General features: G+C 37.5%; 1 protein-coding gene across 2 annotated transcripts in view; it reads left to right on the forward strand.

Annotated features, from left to right (window-relative positions):
* mfhas1 (multifunctional ROCO family signaling regulator 1) overlaps positions 1-22,635 on the forward strand; it is a 49,457-nt gene that overhangs the window by 22,259 nt on the left and 4,563 nt on the right. The gene's annotated exons all lie outside the window — the stretch shown is intronic.

Below are 22,635 nucleotides of genomic sequence, written 5' to 3' on the forward strand. Positions count from 1 at the left end.
TCATGACGTGGCAAATGTGCCAATAATGAACTATGCGATAGTTAAACTGGGTTCTTCAGAGTACATGGGAAGGGCAGATTCTCTCATCACTCGTCATGGTAATCAAATCTGAGCTTTAGTTAAAAACAAATGCACAGAGAATTGCAAAGTACACATTTAATAAAATGTGAACCAGATGCAAACATTTGAAAAATTCTCGTGTTATGATATTTCAGTCAAATTAGATGGAAAACACTGCTTAACCAAAGAAAGAGTGGCTATCATAGGACAACAAACAAAGCAATGTTTTAGCGATCAGTCTATGAGTTCAGTGAGTTTGTAATGCTAGTTTCCATAACAACAGTGACTCCCTGTTTTCCAAAAGTCACTAATCAACCTTAATTGAGCATATCCTGTAAGCAACCATTATGTAGGAGAAAAGTTGTTTTTCCTTATTTGTAGCTATAGTTTGGAATTTTTTTTAGATAAAAAATTAAGCACTGTCATTTTGCACCTGTAGCTTTAGATGAAAGCCGTTGAATTCATATCCCATAGTCTGTGAAACCTTAGGCATTAGGCTTGTGAGATTTCCTGATGCCATCACTGACAATGACTTGTATTCCTCTGGACACCTATGATTGTCAAACTGCTGCTTTGTCTCTTTTCTTGCACTGGAAATAGGGAGTGACTGTCAGTTTCACTTAGTAGACACGCTACTCTGTGACCTTTTGGTCTCATTTCTGTTTACTTTTATGTCATAACAGTTGAGTTTTTATTACGTTTATCATAAGAGTGATAAATGGGAAGTAGGTGGGTTTCTGCATTACAATGGCTTCTGTGAGGGCTACAGAGCTCAGGGATAATTATAGACTTGTGTAAATACTTCAATTGCAACATAATTTGCATGCCGGATCCTAAAGATATTTTTAATTAAAGAATGCTACTAAAAATCTCTCTGAGCCAAAATTCCTTTCAGAAACTACAGGCATTGTTACTGGTGTTTTTGTAGCCCCTTGTGGGAGAATAATTATGTTGGACATGTGATTGCCTATGTTGAGCTTCTTTGACAAAAGCAGTGCTGAAATTGAAAACAATAGAGAGCCAACATTTCATTTCAATGATTACCTTTCAAAAATCTGTGATTTAAATATGGGTCATGGTACACCATTTCAGTTATATTCTAGATTTGTTCAGCATAGTTTAGGAATGTAATGATATTAGTAATGTAGAGATCTCATCAAATTATATATAGTTGATCATTCATAGAAATCGATTTTGTTCAAAGTCTTTACAGTACATTTGCTTTATAAATTTAAAAAAATACTTTTTAAAGCTGCATTTTATTGGTTATCATCCATTACAGAACTTACTTAGCTGTCGTAGAATCAAAGCAGATGCTATGCATATGTGTAACAGTACTGGAATAGTATTTCTATAATAAAACAATCAATACCTGTTGCTTCTGGTACAAAACAGACAAATGTTATTTCTATGGATATAAAAAGCTATTACTTTTCCCGGTTATACAGAGACAGATAGGATTTTCAAACCTTTACCAGGAATCAGCAAGGGGACTGAATTAATGTGGATCTGTGTGAATTGAAGCTTCTTGTAGAGAATGTATATGGTGAAATACTGTTTGAGCAGAACATTGTGAATCTACATTTTCATTACCAGATATCCCATTAGTAGTGACTTTGTACAGACTTTGAGCCTCTAAAAACATCCTTTCTTTTGATTAGCCATACAGGACATTGGAAAGATCACTAAAAGAAGCAGACAGATTTGTCAGCCTAACTGGAAGTATAAATTTCTTCTAAAGCATTTTATATAATACTGCTTAGAACATCCAAACCATGGTTAAAGAAAAACTTAATTGAACTCTTATATACTGAGAGTGTAGCTAGAAGTGCCAAGAACATTGATAACCTAATTTAGCCCATTTCTGGGTAATAATCAAGGCCTACTTCACCCATGACACTCTCTTCTTACGTACAGCACAGGCCAGAAAACACCATCAGAGGGAAGGAAGCCTGGAACTAATCATCTTCTTGCTGGAAAAAGCAGCTAAGGAATTACAAAAAGCCATGAACTTGGAGAAAAAATTGAATCTGTTTTAGCTTTTTTAATTCTTCATGTCAGACTTTTCCTTTCTAAAAAGGAACTATCAAACAAACTGTGGAATAAATGCATGTTTTCTTCCTGACATCATGAAAATCCCTTTGAAGTGCTGGTGTGGTTATCTAAGTTTGCTTTGTTACCAGCTCCGACCCACTTCTTTCAGAGAAACCATTACTTTTCAAGGGCATGCTGGCCTGTTTCCAGGGTATTCCTGCATGCTGAAACTTACCATTGTAGCTGTAGTCGGTTACAAGGCTGAAAGCAGGAAAAAAGGAAATGAAAATTCATTATTTTAAGTAGAGCTGTTTGTTGAATTCTCAGTGGTTTTCAAGTGCCTCATTTTGATAACATTCTTGAAAAAGTGCAATACATCCAATAAAGATAAAGAACAGTCCTCTTTATTATTCAATAATCGATTGAGAAAGGATTTGGGGTTAAATTTACCAGGGAATTTAACATCACTGTGACACTCTTAGAATTTTAATTTTGGTTTTTTAAAAACATTTTGTTTATTTTTTTGTGTGCCCTTCATTTCATATTATTTGATTTTTTTGTTAACTGGCTGTCCCTAGCTTTCTAATACAGATTCCCCCCCCCCCAAAAAAAAAAATCATCACTATTATAGACATAAAGTAAAACTATCTTATTTTATAGGGGAGAGAATATTATAGTATTTCAATCCTAAAAGACCTTAAAGCATGATCTAATCCTATTGCTGGCTGCAGAATAACAGGGTTCTGAATGAGAAGTCTGTATGAGATTATCATCTTTCTTTCTTTGCTTTTTGCTATAACAGCCTCAAAACTTCTTTTCAGTTTCAATCTGGTACATTACTGGACAAATTGAAAACGTGGAGCATATTTTTAAACTCTATTACTTATTAGTGAAAGAATTCCTAGACAAAAACATGTCTGAAAGTATTTGTATTCAGTGTGTTTGTCAAACTAATTGCCCTTTTCTTTTATGGAAACTTTGCAAAGGGAATTTTAAGTAGGATTTTTTCAGAAACGTTACTGTTGAAGTATTGCTTCAGATGCTTTTCATAATGTGTGAAATGTTTAGGTCGAGTTCAAGCCACAGGAATTCTATGAATCAGAAATTCAAATGAGGTGACCAATGATGCATATGACGTCCTGTAATACTTTACTTTTGTCACACTGCATGCTTCCATGTTCATTACCTTGTGGATAGCTGATGTTTTACCAGTAAATTAGATAGAATCCAGCACATTCCAATGAGGAATTGTATGATTTGAACACTAAAGAAGTACACCCATTCCTTGATTTATTAACGTCTGGTTTACAGATTTTCGCTAGAGCGAAGCACGCATTTTCATACCCAGTTTATGCAGTTGCAATGACATGCTCACAATGAAGATCTGCTCTTTGTAGCTACTGTAAGTGGAAAATGCCATCCTCAGACCAAGACCTCTGTCTGCAGCCTCCAACAACACAGTTCTTCAGCTCCTTTGCCATCTTAGAATTTCTGTTTATATTGTTAACTTCTACCTGGGATACTTAATTATCATAAACAAGCAAGTGTTTATACATTGATGATTTATTGCTCTGTTAGAGTAAAAATAAATAATATTGGGTTATATTCTATATATCGACAACAAAACGGAAGACTTGATATGGAAAGTAATGGGAGTTTCATTTACACATTTCAGAATTTGCATTCATAAATCAAGAGATAGGTGTCCTCAATTCCATGTTTAACAAAAGAACTATTTATTAACTTGCAGAATGTATGACCAATATCCGTAGTATGTATGTTGGAATTTCTGGCTCTAAGATGTAAATAAATTATTGTATATAATCACTAGAACTATATAACTCTAAGACTAAGAGACAATTCAAATTATTCTAGAACTGTAGTACACAAAGTATATTCTGTCTTTCTAGTCAGAAAAAAGTAAGTCCCTTCCCTTTTTTGCTGGCAGGATCCACAGCACACATTCTTATTCTTCTTCTCTCTCTCCCCTTTTTAGGAATAATCCAGTGCTCAAGTATGCTGCCTGGTTTATAGAATAGTCAATCGCACAATAACTTCTGTAGTGAAGAATTCAACAATTCTCCTATAGTGTTTCTGTGTGTACACCATCCTAGAAATACCAGTACCAAAGTCTGCTATGAATTATGAGTCTAAAAGCTTTGAAAGGAATGTAGTTATTTCTGTACTGCTTTGTAAATGCGAGAGCTCCACTAAATACATACTGTACAGCATCTGTTAGTAACTGTGATTGCATTTATGTACTGGTCTTTTCTGAGCTTCCCTAAGAATCATTGTTAGATAATTCTTGTAGGAGATTCCTTTTTAGAATATTCAATTTAGCCTTGTCAGCAGTAGTGTACGTATGCTCACCAATCAGGCCACCTGTTTTGATTTATTTCCTTAATTACTAGGCCATGGCCTTGATTTAAAAGACTATCAGAATTACTTCGTGACAATACAGTACTGGAGTCAGTTATTCATTACGTTTATGTTTGGGATTACACTCTTGAACTTTAAACAAATCAGTGTATTACTTGAAAGTATGAATACTTATGGATATTTATGAACTATTTTATCAATTGCAATAGTTGCTAAGATAATGCACATTATAACTTAATTAATTTGCTGGCAGAGATCACTTACTGCTAAAAATGTAATTGTGTGCTATAACCTTAATGCTGAAAATAGAATGTGTCCACTTGGAAACCTGCTCATTTCTCCAATGCCCTCAGGGGACCAGTGTCTCATCCAGGGACAGTGCAGTCATGTGCTCTCAGTCCTTATACCCTCTTTTTCCAGGAGAGGTTTCTCAGCTTGGCCCAAACCTTACCAGCACTGGCAGCCTACTAATTTTGGGACAGGTTTTATGTCTCATTAAAAATATGCAGACTTCATAAGATCAGGGACTGTGATGCACATTTTTACAATGAAGAAGGTTGTTGTGACAACAGCCTCGTGTACGGTCATCATCGTTGTTTCCTGGCACTGTGTCTAGCATTAATAACTGGTGGTCTGTGAATCATTATTTCAAAGCCTGGCTGTAAATGGAGACACTACGAGAGCACGTTGTACTGTGTCTAAGTGCTCCAAATGATATAGTGATATTCTAAAACAGAGTTTCTTCCTAAGGACACTTGTAACTGATGTGGATATATAAAGAGTTTACCTATCTTACTTTATAACAAGTATTATAAAGTACTTACTCCGTCTCTTTATAATGCAGCATATTGAAAAGTTGTAACATTTTTATACGCATCACTCAGAAGATTATTATTATCGTTGTTTGTTTAGCAGCTGCCTTTAGCCAAGGCAACCTACTTTACATTCAAAACTATAACTGTGAATACTAGAACTATAAACAAAAGACACTCATAAATTCATAAGTTGAGAAAAAACTAAATTCATAAATTGAGAAGATTAAACCAAACTTTAAACAATACCATACAAGAGACACAAATCGTTTCGTTTCAACATTGTGAGGAATCATTAGTTCTAAAAGTAGAGTCCCTATGAAAGGGACATTTAAGGTACAGAAATAAGGGTAATGTTCTTCACTGCTGAATCTTAGGATCTGTAGTTGCATTCTGAACCCAAGAAGGTGCTGGAAGGGGTCAGAGATGGTACAAAAGAAGAACAGCCAAGTGAGCAGCAGAAGAAGATGAAGCGAGAGGAGAAGAGGCATAAGGAGAGATGAGACAGTAGAGTTTAGATTAGGACGCACAGGGATAGAGACAGTGGCAGGTAAGGACAAGGATCTGAAATCTGATGTGAGCAGATAGGCAGAGTTTTGTATGAACTGAAGGAACCAGGGTGAGATACAGCTAACCCCCGAGATATCAGGAGGAAAGTAAAATGAAATTATTTGAACAGAAATAGAAAACTTCTTTGAGTAGGACATCATTGTATAATAAACACAAATTCACACATTATTTGTGGAAGTATTAATTAAACTTCCTGATTAATAGTGTCACACACAGTATTTAAAAAGTTTCACATTTATTCTTCTTGAAACTAACTTGTTTGACATAGCTCGGAGATTTCTCAGGTATGAGGACCTTTAAGGACTGAGGTACAAACAGCTGTCGCTTATTACTTTTAGTACTATAATCCCTGTTTTGACCAACACAGCATGGTTCAAGGGCTGGTTTGTCTTTGCAGCACTATTAACAGAAATCCTTCTTATCAGCAGAGAACATTATGATTTATATTTCTCTTATGTAACCTTTATTATATGGCTGGAAAGGTTTCTTCAGATCAGTGAGGTTAATCTAGGTTGGATTAATGAGATCCTCTAAAGACTCACGAAAAGCTGTTATTCTGGCTATGTTTGGATTTGGTACTGGAAATGTCACAATTAATGTTGTTTTACATTTTCAAATGCTCTCTAATTGCCATACGTTGTCCTCTCTATAGTCCATTGTGCATTTTCTAGCCTACATTAGAGTGTGTCTTTAGGATAATGCTTGCTATTGGCAGGTTTTTAAAGGCGATTATATCAGGCAAGACTAAGATAAAGCAATGAGGATAATAGGAACCTAAAGGGTACTAATTGCAATTCCAGGATTTTTTTTCAAGAGGTTATATACAGTTTATTTCATTTTTGACTTGAGTGAGTATTATTCTTGATTATTATTCATAAATTGCATTTGTAGTTTGTAAAAGTAAAAATAGACTTACTGTAATTTGCTGTATGTAGGTGATTATGACAACACTGTTATGTGCTTTGTAAACATGGGCATTTAACTGTGGCATGCCATGATCGAGCTTTTGTCAACATAATAGTAATGTTGGATATGGTTGTTCTCTTCTTCTGCTCTTCTTTTCACTTTGACTTATTTTTTTTATTAAACGTGGAAAATGGGACACTAGTACTGAGATTCATCTTAAGAACTGAAAGGATGTAAACTTACTAGTAATTATTTCTTGAAAATTACTGCAAATGTTCATGCTTACTATATACTTACAGCAAATCATTCAGGTGCTGTATATTTGTCACATCCAAGCACTAGGTTTTGCTTCGTCTGTGTTAATGAGGAAAGAAAATGAAATGGTTCTGCAACAGAAAAATGTGTTTGTTATGATTTGCATAAAGGAAAAGGGGTTAGTCTAAATTAGTCTATTGTGAACAATGATTTGCCAGAGAAATAGCAAATGTGCAATATAGGCCTATCTTAAAAAAATGATGTAGTCCTATTTTGTTGAAAATAGAGTTTATGCAAAGGTGAAAAAAGTGTAGACTTTGTACTGGCGCAAAAACATTTACAGGCATATCCTGGAAACAGCAGTTAATAAAATAAACAATAACCGAATAAAAAAATAATTTACCCTAGAAATTGTTAATTGTTAATTGTTTTAGCTATAGAGGAAAATAATGTTTTTCATATTTTTTCTCTCAAATGCCCTGTGTGCTTAACAGCTCTGGAATTTCAACGACTGACTTTCTACTGCAATGTAGACTTATAGTTTTCTTATTACTGTACATTGTTTGTAATGGAGCTCTGGTTACTTTTAAAAGTTCCACAAGAGAAGGTACAATACGTCATACAAACTTCATAAGCCTTGCAGACCCTGCAGACTATTTCAAGATTCAAGAGCTTGGTAGTTCTTGGATGTCTGATGTTAAGGCATAAAACTTCTGAAACTCACAATGGAGGCTCTCCTTTTCCAGCTGGACATCCTGAAAATGTCTGCCTGCTGGCGACAGATTGGAAAGCCTGCCTGCCTGTGGGTCATGCTCTGGCTTTTCCTCATGGGCTGGCTTTACTGAGGCTGTGGCCTCTGAAATCACCCATGGAGTTTCCTCTGTGCTGTCAGGGTGCACTCTGACTAAGACCTCAGAGCTGAAGGCTTGACTGATTAGAGGAGAGTGTCACCTCCATCCCCCTGGCATGACTCTGACTTAGGGTCAGTGACCTTGAATCCTATTCTTACTTCTCCCTGTGTTTCTCTTGCTGCACCTTCAAAGGAGAAGTGACTGGTGTTACCTTGAATAAAAGATGTTCCTCCTCATGTTAAAGTGACTTGGCTTCAGCCTCAACTTTTTTTATAATGGAATTAATATGATTAAGTTTGCCAGACTGCCTTTGATTTGAAATTTTTTACATGCCAGAAAGCGGTTTGTATTTACCCATCCATCCATTTTCATAAAGCTCTACTCCTGATAAGAGGTCCAGCAAACCAGAACTTATACTACAATCACAAGGTCCAAGGTTGGAGCTGAGGGCAGGACTGCTCTCCTCTTGGACACGATTTAGATGTTGATTTAACCGATAAACCTAGACAGCATCTCTTTGAGAGATGGGAAAAGGCCAGAGCACCTGGTGAATGATGATCTTGGAACTGCAAGGCAGCAGATGCAATAGCCTCAACACTTTGCTCACTTTATCTATAAGAAGGAACAAGACCTCTTTCAAAGCTAGTGGCTCGAGCTGTTTGCTCGCTGTGGGCATAACAAGACTTACAGGCACCAAGGTGGGTGGTTTTATTTTGCAACTGATTTTGCCTGCAGCAAAAACCCAGAGTTGTAGCTGGCAGTGAGGGGCACCTGGGGCTGGTTCACCATGAATAACTGCTTGGGAAAGACTCCAAATGTCTTGACCACAAATAATGACCCACCCAACACACCCCACCCTGCCTCCCACTTCACAAACAGCACCCCTACCCCTTCAGGCAGAGGGCACCCATAAAATGTTGTGTGAAATGGCACCCCTACTTGAGAGGTACATATGCATTTATATTTGTACACCAGAAAGGGTCATTTTTACTCCATGTACACAAGAACATTAGTCAACATTTGCCTGTATCCACTACATTATTTTTAAACCATCCACAGCAATACTTGGTACTGGATAGCAAATTTAATGTGCATCGTGTTCTACACACAAAAGTATCTATATGCTATTTCTTATTCAAAGTATCCTAAAAGGACAAGATCAGTACAGATGGCCAGCTAGAACATGCTCTTGATTTTAATTGATCTTTACTTTATTCTTCCATTGTCCATTGGTTATGTAAACTGCTGTGGACTCCTTGAAGACTTGAATTGTAAAAGTGGGTTGCTACTCTACTTGTGCTTCATATTAAAAGCTTCTGCACTGAAAATGTCCCTGTGCCTTTTCCAGAAAACCACACTCTGTAACTGTAGCACCTTTGGGAATTTCAGATGTGTGAGCTTTTAGCTGTCTCCGCTTGCTGCGGTAGGAAGAGCTAATTTTAGGGCTACTTCCTTTCTTGTCTGTCGGTTCTGCAGTGAGTTAGGCCAGCTTCTCCAGTTCTTTCATTTATTAAGTTCAACAGAACTAGGGAACAGAAGGAAAAGTGTGTGTGTGAGAGCTGAGTGTAAAGAAATTCTGAGCAAAACGAGATGTTGTTTTGCAGTGAATTGTTTTTTTTTTTATTTTCAGGTTTTCCCGACCTTTTTGGACTTTTTAAAGGTTCATTAACATTTTTACATACTATAAAGGGCTGCACAGTGATTAGCATTGCAGCACTGGGGCTGGGTTTAATTCTGCATGGAGTTTGCATGTTCTCTGACCACTTGGAGTAAAGTCATACAGTTTTCTCCCACAGTCCAAAGACATGGATGGATCTTTGCCCGTTATGCGTTCCGGCACCCTGTTGCTGTTACCATAACATTTGGTTTTTACGGGACATGGTTGTTAGCCTTGTGCCCAACCTCCAACATGGAGGACCTGGTGCCCGACGTGGGACACAAACCACTACCCTGAGATTATGAGTCTCATGCTCTACCAACAGAGCTAGCCGGGGCACCTGCAAAGACATACTGGTAGGTCAATTGGCTTTTGCGAAAACTGACTCTGGTGTGAGTGTGTGTATGTGTGTATGTGTGTGGCTGTGTCTGCCCTGCAATGGATTGGAGTCTTGCCTAGGTTGTACTCCACCTTGCACCTATTGCTTCCCAGGACAGGCTTCCCTGTGTCCCTGTATTGTGTAAAGTGGTTAGAAAATGGGTGGATGAACATACTATAAGCTTGCAGTAGGTTGTTAAACTGCCAAAATTCTATTGGTAGTACATTGGGGTGACTTCCAGCAGAAATGCAATTGAGGCTTCTATGATGCTGAAATCTGAGCTTTACTGGCACTGTGGTTTCTGTTGAAGTTATAGACATGCTTTATCATCAACCAAAACCTGAAGCACTGTTTTGCAGCCCATCTTGTGCCATGAGAGGTTTGCCAATGTATGGATTGTAATTATTGTGCTGTAGCGGCCAACGTAAACATTGAGAACTCACCTAAGGGTATAAATTTAAGTAGTTTGGATTCTTCAGAAGTTGGATGAATCTGGCGTAATAGGGAATGTCTTCACTTTTTTGTTTAATTTCACTCTCTGAAAGTACTGTATAGAATATGAAGTTGGTTACTTAATAAAACTTTGATTACAGTCCTTGTTTAATTTTAAATGCCATTGTTTTAATCAATTGAAATGTAATAATATACCTAATAATATTTCTATATGGTAAAATGTACTGAATTGAAGCTTGATTTAATTGAATCCCATGCTTCCTAGTAATCTACTTTCTTTGAAAGAAATATCCAAACTAGATCTCCTTCAAAACTTCACAAATATGTGTGTTTCTCCAGTCATAGTTACCCATGCCTCACTGATGAGCTCTAGCAAGGTAGAAGCTTATTAAATCTTATTTATATTCAAGCTGATGATTCATAGCAGCCTGTTTTATTTGACAGAAACACCCACCATATTCTGTAAAATCTCTTTCAAAACAAAATGTACAACAAATGCTTTGTGAAAAGTACAGACCGTATCCTACAAAATTACCAAGACTGCTACGACAGGAACACCTACAGTATGTTCAGCCAATTATAATTAAAACAACTTTTTTTTTAATTGAACAACTGCATTGTAGCTGAGGGGTTTTGTTAATGTTGCCTTTCAATTTAAATCACAGATTGGCATAGAAAAATCTTCAGGCTTCTCTACCTAGGCTACTGATAAACCGCAAACATCTAAACTTGCAGGTGCTCCTTAGAGGATTGCCTTTTTCAATCTGTGGGCTTTAACAGCCTGCCTGTGGCCTAGCCATGTTCACCAGGCCTTACACTGAGGTTTCTATGGTAACCCCATTCGCCAAGCCGACACACATCTGTTTTCATCACCACTGACTTCTGCTGCTTAAGAGCCACCCAGTGCAGTGACTGGTTGAATTATGGCACAAAGACCTCAAGCTACAGTACAAGTCTTACAAGCTGCCCATGTTAGATATGGGTTGAATAAACTGTTATTCACAGAGGATTATCCTAATTAATAATGTTCTTAAAATTACTGACTCTGGATAAAGATGGTTGTTTTTGGGGTGGTTATAGTTATGTGATCTATTTTTTTCCATCCATTTCTACATATAAATTTGTGTTGATATCCTGTATTTTTAATTATTATTCCTATATGTGCTGTGGTCTACATGGAAAACAATAGCAGATTACTGGGATCAGTTTCTTTTAATTGTTATATTATTGTGCAGGTATTTGATTGTATTGAAGTGGTAACACTTTGTACTTTTCTGTGTGACACTGACACTCTCTACTGCAGTCGCACGTAGTGCACTACAGGCACCCCTCACTAATAAAGCGATTAATGTAAGAGTCAAGTAAAACAATTTATGTTGAAATAGCAAAAATATGTAAGTGAACACCCCCTCACACACTCTTTAGGACACTTTTAAGGCCAATCCATCTGCTGAATGAATGAGCCTGTGAAATACAACAATCGTTCTGTTAATAATTTTCATTCCCTAAGTAGATTCCAGTGCAGGGTCTTTTGAGTGGAAATCAGACAGCTGTTGGGAAATCTTGTTAGGTTATATAAGTTGATTGCGCAGCATCTTGCTGTGTACCACTCAGAGAAATAGGCACTAAGCTGTGTGCATGTTTGTGTGTGTGTGGGAGGTGGTGGGGAGAGGAGGTCCCCATCATTCCTGGAGGGGTCCAGGTTCTCCCCTCTTTGGACTGATGAACGCTGAGGTGACCTGGGCTGTATCAGTCAGGGTTGTATCGAAAAAGATAATTCACCTCCCACCTTCTCCTTCTCCTCACCAATCCAACAGGCCAGCAGTCAGCTGTGCTTAACACTCTGTCCTGCTAATCCCCCAGATGAACTAATGCCTTCAGCACGCAGCAGATGCTCAGACCCAGGTTGTAGCTCATTTAGTAGTTGTGGCTCTTACCACAGCAGCCCCGCCTGACCCGTTAGCCCGTGTCTTCATTGTGACTTCAGGAGGCTGAGGTTCCTAGCAGTGTCTTCCATGGAGGTCCTCTGGATCGGTACTCCTTTATCCATGGTGACTACAGTATCTCAGACTGCCTTGGAGAAAAAGAAAACGGAAAGGAAAGTGTTCCCTTCAACGGTCCACCCCCATCCCCTAAAAAAGTGACTGAATGTCAGTATTTTAGTAAGATGATTTAAAATTGTGATTGAGATTACTTTGTAAGTTTTAAGTAGTATTTCAATAGTAGAAATCAGTGGTTAGTTATTTTCGGAAAAGTCTTAAATAATTAGGCAAGCACCCCTGGGCCATTTGACATGGTATTAATTTTTGTGAGTTTTATGTTCTTGAAGTATGTGTCATATTTATGCCAGGGTATTTTTTAATTAAGGCTAAGGAAGATTCATAACTAAGTGAATTCAAAGGTTAATCCAAGACAATGGAAGATTACTCCTGTTGTCTGTCTTTCTGGAGAGAAATGACTGAGAATTAATACATAACGGAAGCCCGTTCAACAGGGCTCTGTCTGTCTAGTCCCAAGAATGAATCTGTATCACAACCCAAATGTGTCAAAAAAGCTCCTTAAATCAGGTGTTTGTAGCTTGAGATGAGAGAATGAGTAACCACAGTCACTGGAGCTGTATTTCATTGTTGTACATAAACTGATGTGTCCTTTAGGATTTAACTGAGACAATCTGTTTTCTCTGCAAGTTCCCCTGGACAGATCACATTGGTGCCATTCCCATGTTACATGAATCATGTAGTTCATGTGTAACAAATGTATGTTAAAGTACTCGATTTTTAAAATATATTTCACACATTCAGAAGACATACTTGGTGCTGCATGTGAAAAACAAACTGAAAAATGAAAGCCAAATATTTAGCTACCTGAGACTGTACAGACTTGTCAACAGTTATCAACAAAACAATGTTGACACTTATTGCTTTTAAACCATTTAATGTAGCTTACTTTGAAGTATGGGCATTTGAAAGTAGTCCCTGCCAAAGCAAACTAAGTTGTCAGACAGAGTTTATAACGTGGCCCATCCCTTTGAAAACCCCTATATTAGAGGGAAAAGTTCACTTCTGACAGATTGGTAGAGCTGAATATTGCTAAATGAAAGTACTGCAGCCGATGTATTCTCCAAGTATGACAGTGCAATAACAGTCTAATATTGAAAGTTGTAATTGCCTTCAGTGCAGCATAATATAACTTTTGCTATCATAGTTACATACTGTAGTATCATCTGAATTCGTTTTATAACATTAAGTTTTTTTCACCTTAACTCAGAACAACATAGCAAGCAGCTTTTGAAAACTTACAATTCTTTGTGCTTTTGTTGTTTTGTTTTGTTTTTTTTTGTTTTTTTTTGGGGGGGGGGTTCTGCCTTCCAGAGCTTGGACAGTATAAAGCAAAGGGAGTTTGACCAGAACACTGATGGAAAGAGGAAAAATGAAAGCGTCTTTTTTCTCTCTTTTGTTCTGTGTATGAAGGGGGGGAGTTGCTTAGACTGACAGGGACTTGACTTTGATCTTCAGAGCATGGCTAATCACCTAGCGAAACACTAAAGAAATCCAGTCCACTGGACTCTCAACACAGCTTGGGAGGGTGATGAATGGAATGACTGTGCTTGTACTGCAGTTCGAGTTGGTTAGGCTTGTGGCCAGATTGTCTCTTCAGCTTTTCTTTTGTGGCCTTTCGAAATTGTTTTGATAACACCTGCACAGTGTTTGATCAACCTCACTTGCTTAAAGATCTCACTATGTTAAAATATCTAATGTTTCAATCATTTAACTGTCATCAAGAGATTGAAAAGAGTTTTGCCATTAGAAAAAGAGACCAACCCATTGTTTAACAGGCCTTGCCAGAGTCTACTTCATGGAATCATCTGGTTTCTTCTTTTTCTTCCTTTGGTATTGTAAACTGACTATTCTGAATTAAGAATGAAATCAATTAAGTATCCTGTCAACCACCAAAGTTTTACAGCCTTTGACCGCAACATACATTTTACAGGTAGACTTGCTTTGATGCAGTAAGCTGCGTTAGCTTCTTTTACATTGATGTACATCAATTCTGTTACATCTCCATTACATCCTACACTTTGCCCTGCAGGGACATCTCTCACTGAGGCTTAGAAAAAGACCTTCACAAAAGACCTTCAAAAAGACCTTCACATTTGTAGGGCCTTTTTCACACTGTTGGAAATTACGAAATATACGTTTTTAATGCTGTTTTTAAGTGGTTACGTTTTTAAATGCAGTTTAGTTTGGTAAAACTGAGAGTCAAGCAAGAGTTTAACTCTGCATGGTTTACACGCAAGAAGGATGGCATTGTTTTTACAATGTAGTGACTAACCAGAAGCAATGACGAGATTGAGTATCAAATCTTGCCACACCCAAAATCCTCCATTGTGAAACATTTTGATAGAAGGTATTATATTCTTTAAAATCATATTAAACATCATACTGTACTTAATATTATCCTTCATAACCATTCCCCTAATCTTCTAGGTAAAAGAAAAATCCCTATAACAAATGATACAATCTTTCTTTTATTGGAATAATAAAATAATAAATAATAATAATTGGAATTTATTGGAAGCCTAAGTGTGATTCTGAAAAACTGGCTTAATGGGCGGAGAGGTGGTGCCTGTGGCTGGAAGGTTGCTGGTTCAAATCCCGCAGCCGGCAGAGGAATCCTATTCCGTTGGGCTCCTGAGCAAGGCCCTTAACCCCAACTGCTCCAGGGGCACTGTACAATGGCAGACCCTGCGGTCTGACCCCAGGCTCTCTCCCTATCTGTGTGTCTGTGTGTCTCATGGAGAGCAAGCTGGGGTATGCGAAAAGTCAATTCCTAATGCAAGAAATTGTAACGGCTTAATAAAGTGATGTTGTTGTTGTTGTTGTTGTTATTATTATTATTATTATTAATGTACAGTATATAGAAAGGAGGAGCACTGATGGGCTGGTTTGGTTTGTCATAACTACTGATGTAACTGATGACGTCTGAAGGTTCCAGTGACGTTTTGCTTACTTCTGTTGAATCAAATATCTTCCATACTTACTGTATTTGGGGATGCTCTACCTTGCAGCAATGTATAATGACCCAAAACATACAGCCAGTGCAACCAATGAGTGACTTTCCCGATTTAATTATGTATTATACATGCTGAAGAAACCACTGAAGAACACCTAAAGACCAGGAAAGAACTCATATTGGCTGTAGCAAAGCATCTCAGATGATTACAGTGTTTGGTGAGCTCAGTGGGTCACAGACTTGAGGCAGTTATTGCCCCAGAGTATTACTGTATGCAATCAGCTGTATGGTTTTTACACTCTGAAATGAAAAGTGAATTTGTCCCAATACTGCATAATTAAATACCTATGATGATTACAAAGTCTTTTTGTTCTAATATATGCATGGAACTGCACAAAAAATGGAAAAGATATCATATTATACTTAGCATTCATATTCATCTAGTAATCACAAACTGTGTTAATACACATGGATTAATGATAAATGATAAAACCACATGCATTTATCAAATGTTGGACAGACCAGAAGCAAAAAATGATAATTTATATTTTCTTTTGTTTCCTGTTAATTTCACTCTCCTGATGCCAGATTAAACGTTTAAGCAAACACAAAGAAAGCACGTTCTGTAACAACCCCAGCTGAACTGAATGAATTGTTGCAGGCTGTGGTTGTGATGTGCGATTGGTTTCTGATGCTTTGCTAAGATTCTATGTTCTCAGATGAGATCTTGCACCCTGCACTCATTACACCCCTCCTGTACTGGATCGTACATTTCAGCAGTTTTCCCTGTGGGGACTGGTGTCAGTGTCCAAGCACTTTCTTTTACAAGCGAAAGTATCAGTTTCCTTTACCATGCAGAAAGGTCAGTTCTCATATGCCAGACCTATTTATATCTAGAGAGTACATTCTAGTTTCACCTTTTGCAGCAGAATACATTTCAGAGGTGTTAGAGGGTGTTATAGGTGTCCTTTGTCCATCTTTCTGAGGGACGCATTCAGCATGGCAGTTTGCCAGGGTTTTCTCACTGGTTGGGATGATCCGAGCCAAAGCACAACCCTAATTTGCTTTTCCTGCACACTTCCTCCCGGCAGCCTCCCTAGAAGTTGTTTTTTTTTTCCTTAGTTATTTTTGTGTGGAATTCAGCAAGCAAAGCAAAAACTGTAAATCTGCAAATCAGGCAGAATAGGTGAAGTGAACCTTGGTTACTCTCCAGGGCTGGTTGGGAAGTAGGCAGAACCAGTGCATCAGACAATTTTTTTTTTGCCTCTCGTAGATCTGTAGAAAGAAGCTGGTAATAAGTTTGCTATCTCATATGGTTTGTGTAGCCAGAGATGTTTTGCTTTTCCTTCTTCTAACAGAAAACCTGCGCCTTGTCCTTTAAAGCAGCGTTTAGACGGTAGCTGTTAGCAAACGGTGATTATCTGCTTCTTGGAATTTTTTAAGTGTGCTTGTAGATCAACGTGAAAGCACAGAATGTCCCAGAAAATGAAGGCTCAAGCACCTGCACTTGCTCTCTTTCTGTTTCTGTCATTTGGGAAAAGAAAGGACCAGGATGTGAATTAAAGCCCTGGAGCATTGCTTTTGTTCACAACTGGGGCTCACATCGAAGGAAGGAAGTCAGCAGTTGAAACCATGGATGCCATTGTTTGGTCAGCATGTCTCAGCAGAGAATAGACTGACCTTGGAGTTGTATTTTTTGCAGAAGACGGTGCAAATTCTGTTAGGGGTTCCTTAAGGCAGGAAGTCTGCTGTCAACATGAGCTAGAACTAGGATTTTTGTTTTCAAAATCACAAAGGCAGCAAAGTAAAAATATGTCTTTCCTTTTATGGCATTGATTGCTCTCCTGGAATAAGGAATGTGAGGTCATGTTGGTGCATTGTTCAGCTGGAATGAAGGAATGTAGTACATTGTAATACCTGGTAGCAAGTTAAAAAACAAAATTAATTATTGATTCTTGCTTTGATGCTTGAGCTAGTTATTGTCTGTCTGGAAAATCACCAGAGTTTTATATCTCAAATGGAAATCACTGTTTACACATGGAGAATATTCCAGTCCCTTTGCAAATCTGGCCTCTATGAGCAAGTGGCAGGAAAGAAGCCCTTACTGAAAAAGATTAATCTTCAATCACATATGAGATACATGGCAGTCATGAAGAAGAGGGTTTTATGGTGAGACAAAAATTAAGCTTTTTGGTCTTAATGCAAAGTGTTATTTCTTGGTGCAAACCCAACACAGCACATAACCCTGTCGCATCATTCTAGATATCAAGCATCTTGTAATGTAGAATATGGGATGCTACACTTTAGAGTGAACAGAGTGATAAGAAGCATCTGAAACTGAATGAGCACAGTACAGACGAAACCAAGAGGAAAACCTGCTTGAATTGCCCGAGAATCTTAGCAGGATAATGATCAAAACGTTTGACAGAAAGTTAGACCCCTTGTTACAGCCTGTTTGAATGTCCAGGAGTGGCTGAGTCACAGCCTTGACTTGAATCCATTAGAAATGGAGGGATTTTGCTGGACGAATGTGCAGACTTTGCATTACCTCTCTAAAAGACTGAGAGCAGTAATTCCAAAGGTGTTTCAATCAAGTATTGACTTTAAAGGCTGAATTCTTAAAAAGTCAGTGAAAATTCACTTTTTATTTTCATTTCAGGTTTTGCTCACATTCAGCAACCTTGATATATAAGTATTCAGTTTGATTATCATATTTTTGAATAAAACGTTTTAGTTTTAAATATAAATTATATACATCATCACAATTTCATAATATTGGTAGGAGGAGAATACCTTTTACAACACCTGTTGTGGCTGTTGAAGAATATAATATTCTGAAAATACTGACATAAAAAATTCCTGTGATGCACTTTTGTAAGCAAGAATCTTCAGGTGCTCAAAGGGCTGATGGGAAGTCAAATTATGAGCACAGTTAAGCAGTTTGAAAGTGATATTTCTTCTGCCTTAGGAGTACTTTAAAGTTATTCAGGACCTGACAACTAGACCATTTTAAATTTACAAAGACAATCTACCTATAGAAGCATGGAAGCTATTGACATTCTAAATATAATTTCATGACCATCACCTTCATTCCAAAACAAAATGTATTTCATGTGTACCTACCTATTCCGTCACAAAAGGGACTGTATCATAGGAAATCTTCATCCTTGAGTTTAAATATTCAGTCTACATTCCCTATACCTTCCACTACGCACCATATTTGCAAAATCCAAATGTTGAAGTGGAGATCTCCCTGAATTTTGATGTAATTTTCCTGACCTCACCCTGCACAGCCTTGCATGGTTTCTTTCTTTCTATGTTTACTCTCTGCTTTGTTGTTGATTAAACATTAATCCGTTTTGTATTGTGTGGTCTAGACGCCTTTGTCCAATTGCCATTCAAACGCAGGGATATCCAATGTCAGGAAAGTCCTTCTGCTGAGGCAGGGAGCAACTGGAAGGTCAACAGCCCAGATGCGTTTTGCGATGTAGAGGACAGATGTTTTAAAAGTTGTCACATGTTGTGTAGTTATCTTGGCAATCTGATTCAGCATAAATAAATACACTTTGCTTGATTTCCTCGGAAACCCCCAAAAGAAGAGAAGATCATATATATCACTTGTTTTGTAAATCAGCCAATTGCAGCCACTGTATCCTCTGCATTAATGCATTCCTCCTCTGGCTTCTTTCATATACGGTACTGTGGCCAAGGAAGCATATCTGCATCATTACAGTACAAAGCCTTTGTTAAAATCTTATAGAGAATAGCCTTAACTCATTAGCTACTCTCTCTCCAGTATCACTACAGATATCTAAAAGCTTGATCAGCATCGGATTTCACAACAGTTTTTTGAAGGCACCATATCTGGGGGGAGCCTCTGATAGGGATGTGTCAAAAATAATTGCCTCAGCCCTTGTTATGGCCCAGAAGGTAACTAATGGACCCTGTGAGGCCTTGAAAATCAAGCTAAAAGAGATATCAAGATAAAAGAGGTTCCAAGAGGAAAAGAAATAGAGTATATGTGTGAGATATCCAGTTACCGTTTCCAGGTTTCAGGAAAAACAGAAAAGATAATTGGTTGAATATATTACTGTGTCTATTGTATCATTTGTTTAGAGAATAAATTCATATGCAACCTTTGCATGAGCTTGAGTTTATATAAAACATTATAGTGCTCCAGATCGAAAAAAGATTAACAGAATATAGATTTACAACTAACTGAAAGACGGCATCAAGAAAACTGCAGGCTTTACAAGCCCTGTAAAAGCAGAGCAGGCTGTGTCTCCTGGCCTTTTGTGCAGTGTTAACTTGCAGTGCCTTAGAATCCAGGACCTTTTCTTCCAAAGCACAATAGTTTTTCTTGTCCTGTCTAAACCAAGCCAACTGTCTGCGTTGTTGCATGCTGCACCAAGCGAAGCTGAAAATACAGTACAGCGAAGTTCATCCTGCTCTGAATGGACCGTTTTCTACGGTGGAGTGCATCTTCTGTGAAACCATTCATCTGTGCCAGGGTGGAGAGAGATTAGATTTCCAGGCACTGCATAAATAATAAAACTGCTGAGTTATAAAGTTTTCTTGTGTTAGAACAAAGATTTGGCAGATACCTGTCCCTTGTTAGTACAGAGATGTAAATTACGGGTAAGTGATGAGACACTTGATGCTAATATACAGTGCATACAGTGCAAATGTATTCATGCCTTTCCAATAATGTGTCTTTTTTGTTTTAATTACAGATGATGTATAGATACTTTTTAAAGTGAATATTTTTAATCACAACTTTATGGTTCAAACGGAATACTTTTTCAGCTTGCTGTAAAAGATACAAACACTCGTTGTTTGCAGTGAGGCCTAGTTTTTCTAAAGTTCTCTGTGCATTTGATGCTTGTGAAAAAAACTCTCTGTACTGATAATGTGCTTATTGAATCACCTGTAATGGTCTTTCACTTTAATTTTGGCCCTGGACTAGTTTCCAACAGGCTACAGCATCAGTCAAACTGAAGAGCACAGCTCTGGGATTAATAACAAACAGCTTTGGGGCAGTCATTTTCAAAGATATTTTTTGATTTACACTGTTTCTTTTTTTAAGCTGTTTGACAGAAACCTGGGGGTTCACCCTCTGTCTTCAGAATTTAGCATCCTCTAGAGGCACAGTTTGATTATTTGAAATAAATTTAATTTAGTTGTGAAGCATACAATGAAAACATTAAAGCTATTTGAGATTGTTGAATCCTTAGGGCCTAAAATCAATTTCAGCAAAGTGGTGAAAACTGAATATCTGTGAATATCACAAAAAAGATTACACATTTTTACTGTGCATTCTTGATGAGCTTTCTAAGTTCAAAACATATTGACTATGTAAATAGCACAGTTGTACAGTTGTAATTCAGTTGTATGTCTACTTCCCAAACACATTTAGTGAAACTTGAATTGCAAATTGTCTACTTTGTGCTGAACAGAATGCAATACAAGTACATTTATTTTTATGCGAATCCTAGATATTTGAAAGGTTTTCTAAAGTACTTTTCTGCCTTATGGAAAAAGTCACAATAAAAACACTTTGAAAGCTTTCTTGTATTAAGAACAGTATTGTGTCAGGGTTTTGGAAAGTACATTCTACAGTTGGTGACAGCGTAGTTGTGGTAGCCTGTGTTATGAACTGAACACAGCATGTAAGATGCTGTTATTTTATGATTTGGCTGTAGTTAATGTCTTTTCATCTTAGGATAGTTACAGTATGTGATGTTCCATCTGAGTGGCTTGTGTAAATAGCTTAAGGGCAGAGCCAGGAAATTGCCCACCCTAAGTAAACTAGTCATGAACAGTCTCAAGCTAACATGTGAAACTCTCTCACGAACCATGACTCCCTTTTGAACAAAATACACAGTGTACTCCTAAAACTCTCTCTTCTAGTGTTACTCTGTGTAATACTGATAACCTCTTTTTCCTTTAAAGTTTAAAGAAACAAGAAAAAAGGCAATTGTTCATTGCAATGAGAATGGTATTTTGGCGCCCCCAAGTGAGCTCTCTGAGAATAATAACTAACTGTAGATTTTTTTTTCTCTGTAATGTACATTGTAAGAATTCACACTCACTATACAGCCTTGAAAAAATAATTTAAGATTTCTATTAAAATGGTTTATATTCCTAATGTTATTTTAAAATAGGTGCATATGGCATAGAGATAATATGTATCCAGTAGAACACCCAACCACAAGCTGTGAGAAATAAAAATGTCATTACGTGAGTATTGATCACATCACACTTCTAGCTCAGTCATGACAGATTTGAATGAAAACTCATCTTAAATCTTCAGCACATGGGGGTATTGATACTGATCTGTTCAGTTTTAAAACATTGACTCATCCTGAGTGTGTCAAAGCAACACAAAGCAATTGACCATTTCTGATGGAACAGAAATAGCATACAAAAAACACTGCATCCTTGATGCTTGGGAACAAAATGTATTGTGCTTTTGTTCGATCGAAATACTGTAAATAAGCTCAGAAGGGTGTTCTTTGCCTGATAAAACAATTAATAATACAGCTGAGAAGAATCAGTATTAGATAGGGCTGTGACATGGCATAAGGTTGCATCCTGCTTTGCTTGGCTCTGCTGTCTTTACTAAAGGCAGAGAAAATCGGTTTAAATCACAGTGTCTGGCAGCAGATGTCCCCTGTGAGAAGTAAGACTCTTTAACAATTTGTATTGCTTCAGAATCATTAATCTATAAACTACTATGTCCTAGAGAGTCGTTTGCAAACAGTGAGAAAGTTTATCGGGGGTGTAGCTTGCCATTCTGAGCATACACTGGGAATTCAAAGGGAAGGAATTCTGTAACTAATGACCCCATCTTGCCAGCCTGCAAAAGCAGACTTCATCCTCAGAAAGGATTGGACTGCTAGCCTATAATATGGATTTTGTCCTGTCCCTACTGTACTGTAAATAGTTCTTGAGGGACCGTAGAAATGTTGAGGTCTTGGTGTTTATTATGTGTTTTTCTAATTCTGTTAGTTAAAGTTGCAAAACAATCCTATTGTGCAACTACCTAATGGCCTTCTGTCTAGAGGCGTTTGTTCCGGTAATTGAAACAGTAAAGACAAACACGTAATCCACTGTTTTCATTTTTTAATAGTTTCTGTAAATCAAAGATCCAAGTCCGTATGGTTTTGGGTCTCTTAAAAATGATAAATTCCAAATGCTTTATGTTTCTCAGTGAGAATGCAGTACCCTAAATAGGAAGGGTTTTTATACTGACGTTCCCAGTGT

Source organism: Lepisosteus platostomus, chromosome 4 (assembly GCF_059453375.1).
Source record: "Lepisosteus platostomus isolate fLepPlt1 chromosome 4, fLepPlt1.hap1, whole genome shotgun sequence".
Taxonomy (NCBI): Eukaryota; Metazoa; Chordata; class Actinopteri; order Semionotiformes; family Lepisosteidae; genus Lepisosteus; species Lepisosteus platostomus.